The following is a 16,451-nucleotide window of genomic DNA, read 5'->3' on the forward strand; positions in this document are numbered from 1 at the left end:
AGTACTTATCTTTCTCTGTCTGACTTATTTCACTTCGCAAAATGTCCTCAAGTTCCATCCATGTTGTAGCAAATGGCATGATTTTATCCATTTTTATGGCTTAATAATAATAATTTTATTGTGTGTGTGTATTGGAAGGGGGTTGAAGGAGAAAAGGGCAAGTAGAAAAATATTTCAAAAAATGTAAAATAAAATGCAGATGGTAGAGAAAAAATTGTACACTTTATTTCTTTATTTTACACAGCACTGAGGCTCCCTAGTACTACGGAGCACTCAGAATGTACATCAGTATTATATTATTTGGTTTATTAGATACAAAGTAGAGTTAATTATGAAAGATCTTAAATTACTATTATGTGCCATTCGCTCTCTGCACAGAAAATGCATGTATTCTCTTCCTTCAATTCTTGAACCATTTGATATTACCAAGGATATCTTTAGTTGTACAGGGAGAACTTGAGCCATATGTTATTTTTCTTTATGATCACCTGGGATCATTCCTTCACTTAACCATTTATTGCTTAATAAAATTTTAATCAGAGGAGTATAATCATATAGGTAATATATGCAAAATGTACTGTCTTCAGGGAAGCCACAAAATATTATGACTGATATTTAGCTGAAATACCCATTTTTAAAAATATGTATTCTACATTAGATATTTTTTAACTTGGTAGTTTTGACAATTATTGTACCTAAATATAAAATTTATATGTATCTTTACTGCATTCATCTTTCTTGTTTAATTAACTCAGCCCATCAACATTTTCTATACATATCTTAATTCTGTCATTTAACAGGTAAATTGTCTAAACCAGGTTTGGTAGATCATTGACTTCAATAAGTCACTTGGTCCTTACCCAAGATATTGATGAGAGTGACAACAGAGGCTAGTATATGACCTATAAAATATCTGGATAATTATCAAGAAGCCGCTACATAGCGGTCTTAGCTCATGGCCATTCATGTAGTTATGAATTTGAATAATTATATTATAATCTACTGCTTATTTCTCAATTTTATCTTTATATTTATCATATGAGATGTTCACAAATGAAATATTAACAACCCTATTCACTCTCTCTGCATCATCTTCCCAGGCCTGTTAGACCCTAGTTAATAGGGAGCCTTGGCACAAAGAAATCTTTGCATTGGTGGTCAAAATTCAAAAAAATTATAGGATGTTAAAACATATATATTGCCCTGGCCAGTTTGGCTCAGCGGTTAGAGCGTCGGCCTGCGGTCCGGAGAGACCCGGGTTCGGTACCCGCTAAGGGCGCGTACTTCGGTTGCAGTTTGTCCCCGGCCCTGGTCGGTCGTGCGGGTGGCAGCCACTCGATGTGTCCCTTCACATCGATGTTTCTCTCTCTCTCTCCCTCCCACTCTATCTGTACAAAAAATGGAAAAATATCCTCGGGTGAGGATAAAAAAAAAAAAAAAAAAAAACATATATATTATAGGGGGGAAAAGATTAAAGTCCCTGTCAATAATCATTTTCTAGAAGGTGACTGTAATAGTGTGATTTATTATAAGAAATATATATTTGGTCTTCCCACTTCTAGCACAGAGTTTCTAAAAACCCTAGGCATGTCTTAATTGGTGAGAGAGATAAAGTTGTCTTTTGTTATGTTAACCAGGTAGAGGCTGGTTTCCAGGAAAACCAACCCTGGGATTGGAGGGTTGAAACTTTTAGTCCCCCCACCCCCACCCCCACCCCCGGTCTTATGGGGAGGGAAGACGGACTGAGGGTTGAATTGATCACCAATGAACAATGGTTTAATCAGTTATGCTTATGTAATGAAGCCTCTATAAAACCCCAAAGGACTGGGTTCTGAGAGCTTCTGGGTCAGTAAACATGTGGCGTTGCAGGGACAGTGGCTTGCCTGAAGAGAGCACGGAAGGCCCACGGAAGCCCCACATTCTCTCCCACATGCCTTACCCTATGGATCTCTTTCATCTGGCTGTTTGAATTATATCTTTTTATAATAAACTGGTGACCTAGTAAGCAAAACCTTTCTCTGAGTTCTTGAGCTGCTCTAGAAAATTAATCAACACTGACAGGGGTGTCTTGAGAATCTCTGATTTATGACTTGTCGGTTAGACATACAGGTAACAACCTGACTTGGGACTGATGTGTAAAGTCCAAGGAGGAGGAGGCAGTTGGAATTTCCAATCTGAAGTCAGTTTATTAGAAATACAGGTAAGAACTTGACTTGGGACTGCTATTTAAATGCAGAGGGGTGGGGGCAGTCTTGTAGAATTGAGCTCTCAACATGTAGAATCTGATGCTGTCTATCTCCAGGTAGAAAGTGACAGAATTGAATTGAATTTTTAAATGCTAGTGTTTGAGACTTGCTTCTTGGTGGTGTGGGAAATCTCCCACTCTCCCCCCACCCAAAAAGGTTGAGATTGGTCTCAGAACACCAAAAGAATGACAAGTTAGAAAATTATCCAATATAGCTCTTTCACAGCAGTTTGTGTGTGTGTGTGTAAACACAATACGAAAATATTAGGCATCTAGTTAACAGCTTTAAATTTAGATATCCCATTGGAACTATGATAGGTTTTTACTCTTTGTCTTCCAATTTTATGAAGAATGTTTGGAAGAATATTAAAGCACCATGTTAACCGTGGTTGACATTTAGCAATTTTCTTGGAGGACTATCCAAGAAAATGAAAAATCATTTAGTGAAGTTTGGAAATTTGTTCCAGACTTTAGACATCAGTCTATAGGTCAATTATTTCCCATGTGATTAGGTTGCTCACATTTTTCTGAGTCTTTACTGGTGTCCAGTAAGTAAAACTGAAATTTAAACTATATTTTTTAGACTATACATTATTGACCCCAAAGACTTTAAAGGATTATTTGGAGTATTGAGAGCTGTTGTGCTATGACTCCAATAAAACTGCATACTGGGCTGGCATTTGGAATAATTAAGGTTAGCTTGTTGCTACCATCTTGTATATCTTGGGCTTCTCAAATTAAAATATATCAAATTATAAAACTACAGTTACCCAGGAGCCTCAATCAGAATTTTATGCTTTGACATGTGTTCATAATAACAGTTTTCAGATTTATAATTTGATGTTCTAATTACTGTAAATATCCATGTATTTAACATTTTCTCATCTCTGAGGGATACACAGACCCTTAACTAAGCTAATGGTGTCTGTTCTCTTTAATAGATTCTGTACTGCTGTGCATAGGAAACAGGTGCAACACATTATTATGGTCAAAGAGGTGTTGAAATTTTAAGTCCAGTTTAATCTGACCACCTTCCGTAATTTGCAAGGCCATATTTATCTGCCATTGCTGTTGTTTCTATTTCTTACATATAATTTAATGATTATTATGTAACTGTTTATGAACCAATAATGCATCCCAATACTAAGAATAGTTTCGTTTTTATGAGCGTTTATAATTCAAATAAAGTAATCATGCTGTTTTACTCGTAGAAGTAGGTTTAAATCATCTATTTCAAGCTAATCATTTTACAGATAAATAAGCTGAGGCCTAAATTCAAAAGGCAAATTAAATAATAAAAGCAAAACTTAATTTCTTGTTCCTGAACTTTTTACAGCTATCTTTGCACTACTACACATTGATTCCCTTTTTTAAAAAAATTGAAGGCACTTAACAATCTCAAGCTCCCTATTAGTATTAACTAGGAACAAAAGGCCTACTTTAATCATTAAAGTCTATGAAATTTTAGAAAAACATTGTAATAGCATTTCAGTTTTACTACTTAAAAATATAATCATTATTTTGAAGCCAGTAAAGCACAGGCATTATAAATGTTCTCTTATGCATGTTCATGACTCTACCAGCAATTCCTTATGAAAAATAAACTTATATATGTATGTATATATGTCTTTATCTTTCAGGAATGTCTTCCTTGCAAACAGATGGTCTCTTACAATTTAGTATATCTTAAAACTATCAGGAGTGGTGTTTATTAAAAGAAATCCTGTGCTTAGAAAGTTAAATAGTCAAGTAGGTTGATGAAACAGCTGAAAAAAACTGTAAAAGAGATTTGTCCCTCTTTGTTTTTTTTCTAGGGCATGGTAGAAAGTGTAGCTTTGTTTCTTGGGTCCATATTGAAAGATCCTGAAATCACAGATTGATGTAATTTTTATAGTATGTATCATTCACATCATCTAGAGTACTTCAGGAGGTGTTTCTTCCTGTCTGGGTCTGTTAACATGTTTGCTCAACCTACCAAGAAGGAATTTTCCCTGGAGGCCGTGACCTAATTTCAAAGTTCTGTTAGATAAACACAGGCAACTGACAGCCCAGGTTTTCCTACTTAGAATATTAATCGCCTACATTGTAGCATCCAGCCATAAGAAAAACCCTGTGAAGGATTTGCCAGCCCTCTAAAGTCAGGCTGATTGTACCCATGCAGACCTCAATTTTCTGTGCATAATTAATTTTTTGCAGACATTTCTGAGCTTCCAAAGTTTCTGTCTGGTGTTTGACTTGAACATATGCTATGTATAATGGGAAGTGATTGAAAATGCCAGAGTTTACTAGCATGCTGCCTAAGCAGACTCTTCGTAGATGACCTTTATTCCCCCCATTAATTTTCTTTCTGCAATCCAAGGAAGGGCACTTCTTTCTCCTCAGAGCAGAGGTAAATACTTAGCAAAGCCAAATGAACCTTTGCACCATTCTATTTTCTCATCACAAACATTCTTAGTAATAGTAAAAGAGAAATCTTATTGGATTAACATTCAAAAATCTTATTACTTTTGTTGGGAGGAAATGCCAGTGTTTGAAAATTTTATAGAATCTGTTGTATGGAAAAATCTTTGGACTTGCTTGGGATATTTCCCTATTTTATTTCTTGGTAGATATTGTTAAATGTTTACTTTTTGCAGATACAGATTATAAGAAATGAAAGATTGTTCTTTCCACAAGGAAATATTAATCTTAGACTTTTCTTTTACTTTTTTTTTTAATCCTCACCCAAGGATATTTTTACATTTATCTTCAGACAGTGTGGGAGGGAGGGAGGGAGGGAGGGAGAGAGAGAGAGAGAGAGAGAGAGAGAGAAACATGGATGTGAGAGAGACACATTGATTCGTTGCCACTCGCACAACCCCAACTGCAACTGAGGTACGTGCCCTCAAACCTGGGATTCTTTGGTCTGTAGGCCAACGCTGTAACTGCTAAGCCAAACTGGCCAGGGCTATTTTTTTACTTTTAACTTGATTTGTTTGTTGGCATGAATTTTAGCCAAAATTTTTTTTTCTCTTTTAATCTTAATGGTATCCAAAAGGAAATTTAATAATAACCTATATGCATTTTAAATTGTCAAGTTGAAGATTTCATTCCATTTTGAGTTTCCACCTAAACATCAGTGACAAAACTGACAGAAAAGTAAAAGACAGTTTTGAGAAATCGTGCTTTTTTTTTTTTCTCTAAATGTCTTTGGTTTGTTTTTTGGTTATTCATTTTTCTCCTAGAGGCATTTACAGAGAAAAATAAGGAGAACAACTCACCAAACAGGGCTGATTTAAAGAGAGCGAGAGAGGCAGCTGATTTAAAAAGAAGGCAAAAGAATTTTCTGCTGGTAGTTAAGACACTGAAAATTATCTGAGGATAAGAATTAGATAAAGATTGGGTGCATGCAATAATATATTTATTTTCTTTTTTAAATTTACTTTCTGCTTTCATTTTTTTTTAAATTTATCTTAATTATCGAAAGTGTTAACAGTTGTCCCTCCTTTATTCCTCATTGACACCCTCCATCCGGCTCCCCTCCTGCCTTCATCGCACTGTTGTCTGTGTCCATTGGTTGTGCATATATTATAAGTTCTTCTTAAAGACCACCAGCAAAAGTGACATTTTTTTTTCATTCTTCTATCCACTAAGACAGCCATATTTTACTATTTTATACATACATAAAAATTACTTCCAGGCTTATTTGATTACAGACTGTATTACTCTGTCACAGGATGACAAGCAATGACAAATAGGTTCCCTGTAATCAAGTCTGGCAAACCCTGTATTCTCAGTGAAAGGTTGTAAGAGGAAACCAGGCAGATTTTCTTTCCATTCATACTTTTTTACATGTGGGCTACAGCACTGTCAATCTCTATTATATTATTAGATCACCAGGAAGGTCTTACATTTGGCAGGGAAATTTAAGTTACAGGGTAATTTTTCTGACTAGCAACCCAAGGTCAATGTAGCAAAATTTGAAAGATCAATTAAATTACAGGAAAGGCTTGCATAACATAAATGTGTTTTGCCCACTTGTCAACATGGGTAGAGACATACATTCATATTCTAAGAAGGGCAATGACAGAATTCCATTTTCAGCCTCTAGACTTTTTAACACAGTAAAAATAATCAAAATGATAGCTTTTTCTTCTTTAATAGTTTTTATAAAACCTGACAGTCTTTCTTTACATTGCAAATGCTCTACAACCACATTGACTAAATTGCCTGGGCACTTTCTCTACATTCAACTCATTGCTGGAGGTAGAGAAGACAGGGTAAGGAATTCAAGGCCATGGAGTGAAGTGCTTCGAGATAAAGGAGTATCTTACTCCTGTTTGTCACATAAAGGAAAGTCAACAGCTGTGTAAATTAGTGGATATATAAAGCTGTGAGTTAGTAAGGACCTTTTTCTAGAGAGGAAGATGAAAGACCTAATTTCTTCTTGTGTACCCATGTGACAGTCATCATTAAATAGTTAAACTTGAGAAGCTTGGAAGCGAGGGGATAGAGAATGAAGAAAGAACATTGTTACATTCTTAAATAGGAGATGCCATTATGTAATATTTGCAGTTTAGACTCAAAAAAGAAAATGACTTTTTATGCAAAGCCTGTCTCCTTCTTCACCATATGTCAGAAGAAAAAAGAAATCACAGATGTCAAAAAGAATGCAAGCAAGAGGGAGCAGACTAGATATAAGGACCAGAGTCCTTCCCGTTTACAGCTGTTGTTAGATATGTATCTACAGTAAACGTTACCAGCAAGTACATGTGTCTCCAGACCTTCAGATTTGCTCTCAACCCTTGGGCTTTTGAATATACTATTTTATTTGTCTAGAAGTTCTATTCTCTGTTGACTCTTCTACTGTTCTAATTTGTCCTTTAGAACTCACATAAGGCATCACTTCCTGAATCCTAGCTTGATTTCCTGGAACTCCCCACATTCTCTAGCCTCCACAACTGTGGAGAAATAAATTTCTGTTGTTTAAAACACCTTGTTTGTGGTACTTTGATGTGGTACCCCTAGCAGACTAAAACAGTCTCCTAATTGAATTATTTAGTTTGATTGCATTTAGAATGAGTAGACAAGATAATTGCTAATTTATTTAGGTTTAAATTTGACATCTTATTTGTTTCCTATTATTTTAAACATTTATCTGTATTTTTTTTCTTTTTTTAAAAATATGTTTTTATTGATTTTTTAGAGAGAGAGGAAGGGAGAAAGAGAGAGAAACATCGATTGGCTGCCTCCTGCATGCCCCCTACTGGGGATCGAGGCCAAAACCTGGGCATGTGCCCTGACCAGGCATCAAACTGGGACCTCTCAGTCTAGGGTATGATGCTCAGTCCACTGAGCCACGTCAGCCAGGTTCTACTTTTTCTTTTGAATCTATATATATAACTTTAATTTTTCTCCTCTTTTAGATTATTGAATACATATTTTTTACTATTTGTTTACTGGCTACCCCTAATGATTTTAACATACTTCCTTGATTCAAAGTCTAACATGTATTAGTACTTTTTATCATTTCCTTAATGAATGGTGCTTTTGATGTTGTACCTTTAAAGTCCTTGTCATGCCCAAGTTGTTTTAATTTATTTTTGTTTTTTAAAAAATGTTTAAATTGCTTTTATAAATGTAGTGATAATTTGAGGTTCTGGATGAAGTTTTCTTCATTTTTGGTTTACTAATTTTTTAAACTTTTATTTTTATTAAATTTATTGGGGTCACATTGGTTAATAAAATTATATAGGTTTCAAGTGTACAATTCTATAATATATGTCATATGTGTATTGCATTGTGTATTTACTACCCAAAGTCAAATCTCCTTCCATCATCATAAAGTTTTCTTCTTTAAGTGAAGACTTAATTTTGCTTATGGAGAATATTAAAATAGAGAGAGATTACTTCAACATAATTAAGAATTAAGATGATTTATTGCTATACATCGATACTTTTATAAAATACTTTTGATGTCCTACCAGACACTTTTTGTTCTTATATCTCTCTGGACCACTTGCTCTGATCTACTGTTTAGCCAGCTCCATACAGGATTCATCACAGATTCTTATTATGTTTATGGGTTTACTTCCTTTCCCTGGCTTGTTTATGGGTGGATTTGTATTATTTATTACCTGTAATCCCATGTTGCCTATTACCTTGTTAGTTATATATTCTTTAACTTTTATTTCATTACTTGTATTAGAGATTAAAGTATAAATCCTTGAATTATCAAACTTGAATATTACTTGACATTGATAATTAGATTTGGACAACAAAAATCATAAACTGATAGTGTTATGGGCAAACTGGGGCAGATGAACACTCTCTTCAGAGAGCTTATAAGACATTACATTACTTTCTGTCTTACTGGTTGCTCCTTTTAATATCTTATTGTGGTTCTTCCCTTTCTTCCTGACCATGTTGACGTACTTCAGAGTTCTGTCTATGGTTCCCTTTATTCAATTCACACTTCATTTATTGTTTCTTTCAGTGATATGACACGAATGTTTTTTCAATCTCATTGTGATTTTAATTTGAATTTCTTTGATGATTAGTGACTTTGAGCATTTTTTTCATATGTCTGTTGGTCCTTTAGCTTTTTTTTTGGTCTGGGAAGCTCTTTATTTTGCCTTTAATTTTAAGTGATAGCCCTGGTGGATAGAATAGCCTTGGATTCAGTCCTTTGTTTTTCATTACTTTGAATTATTCATACCACTCCCTTCTGGCCTTAAGTGCTTGGATTGAGAAAGCTCCTGACAGCCGGATGGGATCTCCCTTGTAAGTAACTTTCTGTCTCTTTTGCAGCCTTGAAAATTCTTTCTTTGTCTTTAACATTTCTTATTTTAATTATGATGTGCCTTGAATTGGATCACTTTTGGTTCAACTTGATTGGGACTCTCTGTACCTCCTAAACTTGTATGAATTTTTTCTTCACCAAGTTATGGAAATTTTCTGTCATTATTTCTTCCAATAGGTTCTCTGTTCCTTTTTCACATTATTCTCCTTCTTGGTAACTTTACCATGTGGCTGTTGTTATGTTTCATGTTGTCCCAATGCTACCTTATGCTATCCTCCTGCTTTTTAATTCTTTTTCTATTTGCTACTCTAATTAATTATTAATTTCTCCCTTGTCTTCCAAATCACTGATTTGATCCTCTGCTTCATCTAATCTACTTTTAATACATCCTTCCAGTGTATTCTGAATGTCAGATATGTTATTCCTCATTTCTAACTGGTTCTTGTTCATGGTTTCTATATATTTTTTTTCATGCTGTTGTAGTTTCAGATAACTTCCACGTCATTCTCACTAAGTTTTTTGAGCATCTTTATAGCTATTACTTTGAACTTTTTGTCTGATAGGTTGTTTGCCTCCATTTCATTTAGTTATTATTTTTTCAGGAGATTCCCCCTTTACTTTTGCTTGGTAGTTGTTTCTCTGTCTCCTCATTTTAGCTGTCTCTTTGTGTTTGTTCCTATGCATTAGATAGAACTGTTATGCCTCCCAATCTTTATGCGATGGCCTTATGTAGAAAGTGTCCTGAGGGGCCAGTGGTGCAGTCTTTTTAATCTCCCGAGAATGATCTTCTAGAAATGTCCCTTTTGTACATTTGTGCTCTCCTGTTGTTATTGGGACTTGATTGTTGATGTCACAATCATGGATGAGATCTCTCGGCTTGCTGATTGTGCGGCTCTATCCCAACCTTGTTGTGTCAGCTGGTATACAGGTGCTGACAGGACCCAGCAAGACAAGATAAGACCAAACTGAAAACAGCATGAAAAACAAAACTAAACAAAGCAATAACCACAAGAAAGATTACATAGGAAAAAGAAAAGAAAGCAAAGCAAAAACTAAAAAAAAAATACTGAGACACGAGATGAAAGTCTTAAAGAGGAAATAAAGGAAAAAAAGAACAACTAGAAAAGAGAATATTGAAGCAAAAAAGGAAGTAAAAAGCACTAGAATGAAAAGAAAAAAGAAAAAATGAATAAATCAAATAATAATAAGGATTTTTAACAAGTAATAATTATATTAAAGTATAGAATAGGAAAAGAAAAATGAGAAAAGAAGAGAAAAGAGAAAAATATAATAAAATAAGAAAAATTATAAATAACAATAAAAAGAAAAAACAAAAAGAAAATAGAATAAAATGAAAGAGAAATAAGAGATATGCAAGAAGAAAGTGATAAAAGATATAAAAATATACAACACACACACACACAAACTCTTGGATCTGCTATTTGTGGAGCTTGCTGGACTTTGTTCTGGTGTTGTTGAATCTTGTCCCTTGGTGTGTCTATCCTGGGCCTCCTGGGAGCTTCTCTGGTGCAGGCCAATGTGAGTCACTGTCCATGCCTGGCCCTGGGCAACCTGATTGAGGCCTCATATGTTGGAGACCCAAGTAGTCTGGCAGGTGGGGCCTCCTTAGTACAGAGGCTGTATCTGTCTCAGGTCTCACACCAACAGTGTCCATTTTCTGAACTGTTCTCCCTTCCCCGACAGAATTTCAATCTGTGGGGGTATCCTGGTCTTAGCCAGGATGATTTGATCAGTCTCGTGTTGAAAGTGGTGTCCATAGATTGTAGAAGGGTAGGTGGGCACTTTCTTTTTTTCCAGTGCCTCAGCTCTGCCTGCTTGCTATCACGTTCTTGCCACCACCTGCGGGGGCAGAGATATCCAGCCCAGAGCGGAGCTGTCCCCCCCTTTCCTTGGATCACTGCAACGCAGGTCGGAAATAGCCATTCTACAGGTTGGGTAGAGGGCCCTTCCCCTGCACTCCAGGTGGGCAGGACTGATCTTCTTTCCTTGTCCTATTGTCTGGTCTGGGTTCACCTCAATAGCATAAATTCCTCCGAGAAATAAAAGTTCCCCCAGATTCAAAGTTGGATGTGTCCTTCTGTTCCCCCTACAGGAGGCTGGCCTTTCCCGCTGACACTGATCTGGGTGAACTTTCAGGCTGGATGTTGGTTGGGCGCTAGCACAACTCCCTCTGGGGTTTCAGCCCAAGCTCCTACTGCTGCACCTTCTCCGTTGTCTCCACAGCCAGTGCCCTCTGGGCTACTTCTTTCAGTCCCAGGCACTCCCATCTCACCCACACATCTGCAAACTATTTGGTCTCTATCTGGTCCTCAGCTTTAGCAACACCCAGGGCCAGGGAGGCTACAGCACCCTCCCTGGCCTACGGCACAGTTCCTGCCCTAATCTCTGGTGGAGGGTTGTGGGGCCCAGCTCTAGGGTGGCAGTGCAGTGCAGTGGTGCTGGCAGTGGTGGTAAATCCGAGGCGGGGCCACGGTGGGTGTAAGTCTGGGCCTGGTCCATGGACTCTGCTGGATGGTACCTGAGGGACCTGTGGTCTCTACCACCAGCAGACTTCACCCACGTGAAGCTGGGAGGCAGAGCTTGAATTTCTAATAACTATTTAATACTCAACATGTCAAAATCACAATTTTTGGCCCTGGCTGGTTTGACTCAGTGGTTAGAGCATTGGCCTGGGCCTGCGGTCCAGAGAGACCCAGGTTCAGTTCCTGCTAAGGCCATGTACCTTGGCTGCAGTTTGTCCCAGGCCCTGGTTGGGTTGTGCGGGTGGCAGCCACTCGATGTGTCCCTTTCACATTGATGTTTCTCTCTCTCTCTTCCACTCTCTCCCTCCCACTCTATCTGAACAAAAAATGGAAAAATGTCCTCAGGTGAGGATAAAAAAAAAATCTCAAATTTTTGGTCTTTCTCCCAAACCTACTCACTTTTATCCTTCCTCATCTCAATTGATTGCAAATCATCATTCTGATTTCTCAGGCCAATATCACTATGGTCATCCTTGGCTTCTCCCTTGCGTTCACACTCCATATTCAATTTTTACAAATCTTCTGATGCTTCTGTTAGAATTTAATTAATTTTCACTATTTTTACTGCTACTACCCTGACCAAGACACATCAACTGTTCCCTGAACTTCTATAACAGTTTTCTAACTGGTTTCTCTCTTTCTGTCTTTGGCCCCATACCCTCCATAACTTATTTTCAACACAGCAATCTGAATGATGCTCATAAAACCTAAATCATGTCACTCTGCCAACTTCACTTAAAGTAAACGTTTTTTTTTCTTATTTGGCCTATAAAGCCTCTCATGCTCTAGAATCCTTTTACTTTTCTGTCCTTATCTCTGTCACTCTCTCTGTTTTTATTCATTAGCCACATTCTTTATGTACAACAGTGTTGCTCCAGGCTTTCACACTGCCTGGGATGCTTTCCCTTAGCTGAACTGCAAAGCTGTCTCCCTCAGCTTCAAGTCCTTGTTCCCCTGATGACCCTCCTCACTGAAGTTGTAAACTGTGCCCATTTCTAGCACTCCCACCTCCCTACATGCTCTATGTTGTCTTTCTCCACAGCACTTCTAACACACTGCTCTAATGTGGAGCACCACGCTCACATGGCAGTGATCTTCATCTGTTTACCTACTGATGCATCCCAAGTGCTGTGAAAAACATTTGCCACAAAGCAGATATCAATAAATATTTGTAAAGTGGAGTAGTGAAATACATTGACTAAAAATATCACCTGTCCCTCAGTGAAAAGTAGTTAAAAGCTATAATCAAAATGCTCACAGAAGTATCTCTTAGTTTTGTTTGGGTCTATTAAGAGATTTAAAAAAATTCTAGACTGTAGTTTCATTATTTTCAATGAATCAATTATTCCTTTTTATAAAATTCTGAGATAACTCAGAATTGTTATTAAGATGCCACATTTGGGAAGGCTTCCTTAAATTATTTAAGGCTTTTGGTGCTCAGTTGGCAAAAACCGGAAAACAATATTCATTTTTGAATTCTTGTCGATTTTTGCTAAGATGTCGTAGACATATTTATAACACTGGCACCAACTATCTATGTAATAAAGGTAAGGGATATTTATTGAGCAACTTTTATTAATCACTACGTAATTTTTTACTTTAATAATTTTATTTAATTATGTTGGCAAAACTTTGAGATATTACTATTTCTGATTTAGAGATGTAAAGTTCTGACTCCGTAGTTTAGTAGCTGTGCCAGCTGACGTTTCCATTTACTATTTTTTGTTCTGTAAATGAGTGTTGGTCTTTAACCTACCAGATTCTCAGTTTAGGGGACAGAAAATCTACCAATTGCCAGGAATGTAAAGTTGGCCTGGTCATTCTATATTCTCAAGGCCACAGTTTCTTTATCTGTAAATAGTAAAGATTTTAATAGTTACAGTTTTCATACAAATATCTAGCTGATTCTAGATATTCAGAGTAGATGCAAGAGTGTAGACTGTCTCCAATGTGTATCCAAGTTTACTTATCTCTTTCTAACTTTCCTCGGCTGCCGTCAACTTTCCCATTTCTCCTAAAGGCCAGAGAAGAAGCAGGTGAAATGTGGGGAACAAATGATTACATTAGGAGTTCTCAGTATACATATAATTGATTCTTTGATTCAGAAGTAATTATTTTATTGAATCTCACACTGTTAGGACTTGAATAATCTTAGCAAACAAATGACAGTGTTTTTAATTATTTAAAAATGGCTTTCCCTATTATAATATGGTTAGTATTCATTACAGTTATATTACAGGTGAGATTACTCTGTCTTGCTCTCTCAGGTAATTACTATGCTGAATTTTGAGTGTTTTTTTTTTTTTTTAATCCTCACCTGACATTTTTCCATTTTTGCTCAGATAGAGTGGGAGGGAGAGAGAGGAAGAGAGAGAGAGAAACATTGATGTGAAAGGGACAGATTGAGTGGCTACCTCCCACATAACCCCAACCAGGGCCGGGGATGAATCACAACCGAAGTACGTGCCCTTGACAGGAATCAAACCTGTGACTCATTTCATTGGTCTTCGGGCTGATGCTCTAACTGCTGAGCCAAACCGGCCAGGGCAAATTTTGTGTTTTATACTCTTCCTTGCTTTTTCAATTTTTTTTTTCTTGGCAACACACTCAGGAAAATGCATAATATATAATGTGTTATTTTGTAGTAATTTCACATGTAAATACCACGTGTAAACATTACCCTGAGGCAGCTCTGGTAACCTCTTGTATTCTGCCCAGCACAGATTAAAGCCATTCGCCTAAGGTTAACAGACACGGACAGCAGAATAGAAAGGGTGTTTAGATAATGAGACTCTAATAAAGGAATTTGAAAATTAATGGTCATGAGTATAGGAAGGAGATTTACAGTAGAGGATAATGTCATTCTAGATGACAAAATAGAGAACTAAAAAATAGGAGATAGTATCTCAAAGCCTCAAGGTCCTCAAAAATGTGTAGCAATATGAAGGCTGAGAGGTGTCCAGTGAATTGGAAATTAGCAGGACACTGATGACATTTCACTTAGCCTAATAAATATTTCTCCAAAGAGGACATACAGATGGCCAATAGACATATGAAAAGATGCTTGACATTACTAATCATCAGAGACATGCAAATTTAAACCACAATGAGATATCACCTCACACCTGTCAGAATGGCTATTATCAATAAATCAACAAACAGTGTTAGTGAGGATGTGGAGAAAATGGAACCTTATGTACTGCTGGTGGGATTGCAAATCGGTGCAGCCACTGTGGAAAGCAGTACAGAGTTACCTCAAAAAGTAAAAAAAAAAAAAAAGAAAGAAAGAAAAACTACCATATGACCCAGCAATCGCATTTCTGGGTATATAGCTGAAGAAATCTGAAACACTAATTTGAAAAGATATATGCATCCCTATGTTTATTTCAGCATTATTTGCAATAGCCAAGATTGGAAGCAACTTAATTGTTCATCTGTAGATAAATGGATAAAGATGTAGTACATTTATACAATGGAATAGTACTCGGCCATAAAAAAGAATGAAATCTTATCATTTGCAATAATATGGATGAATTTAAAGGGGATGAGTTTTGAATGGAGAATGTTCCAACTAACCTTTTAAGAGTGGAGAATTAGATGAACAATAGCATACCTATAATGAAGGTTCATTTGAAGCTGAGAGCATTATTTATCTGGTATCTGTTTTCTTGGTGAAAAAACTTCCTAATGCTGATAAGGGCAGACTCAACATTTTGGAATACTTTAGGAGAATGGGAGATGGTGTAATAGAACTAATGTAAAAGAATGAAAAGTGCTTGAGGAATGACCAAAGGAAGTTGGAAAACGTGCACTGGTATTTGCCCCAGTCTGAGGTTGTACGACTTTTTGTCCTACAGCACTTAAGCAGACTTAGGTAGGAAAATGTACTTTTTCTCAACAGGGGTATATAGGCCAAGTGGGCAAGGGAGACAGGGAGTCTTACTTTATATGATCAATCATGGAGTCTCTGGACTAGATAGGGATAGAAGTGAGGTCAGAGGTATATTGAAGAGGGGCAAAGATCAAGGTATTTGTGGTCTGTTCATAGTCAAAAACTAAAGCAGCCCGAATAAAGTGGTGAAACAACTGGACCAGATGAGCAAGCTGGTGGTCAGAGTTTAGAACATAGGTCATCAGGCTTTCACACATTGTAAAGTAAAGGTATTGCTGCGACTACATGAGGAAAAAATACGTTGATAATCTTCCTCAAACATTGCTTTAGAAAATGTTTTAAGAGAAAATGCACAAAAATTGTATTTAAAACTGAAGAGGCTCTAATTAATAGCTATATATTTATAATACATTTATTTAATCAGTCTTAAGTTCTTGAGCTATCAGAAACGTGCTAATAAAATTGGCAAATGGTAATGCCATGAACAAAGAGTTCTTGGCTTTAGAATACTAAAGAATTCAAAGCTTAATTAAATCAATAATAAAGAAAATTAGTCAAAATCAGTCTTCCTAACTTTAAGAAACACTTTCTAGGTTAGCTTCTTAAAAATCTCTGAAGTTGTCTCGTGGGGCACTGTGTGTTGTCACCATATATTTGTAGCACAGAGGAAAGGGAGAAGGAATTGCAGTTTTTGCAACTGCTAATTCAAGTTGAGCATAGAGGTATCTACTGACCTGGCACCATTCTGTCAACTCTTCTCACTTCCTTGGCATGTACCCTAAAAGGAAGGGTGGAAGCTATTAGTAATCTGTCATAAAAAGAAATTGATTTTTTTTGAAATTTTAAAAATGCATTTTGCTCAAGAGCTCTTTGGTACTTTATAGAGATGGAAAGACTCCATAACTTATTTATAGTGAGTTCTGAGCTAGGTAAGATCAATCAAAGAAATTTCTTTCACAGTCCTGGAATGATTTAGAAAAGGAAACTAAG

Source organism: Molossus molossus, unplaced genomic scaffold (assembly GCF_014108415.1).
Source record: "Molossus molossus isolate mMolMol1 unplaced genomic scaffold, mMolMol1.p scaffold_m16_p_7, whole genome shotgun sequence".
In the NCBI taxonomy this organism is placed as follows: domain Eukaryota; kingdom Metazoa; phylum Chordata; class Mammalia; order Chiroptera; family Molossidae; genus Molossus; species Molossus molossus.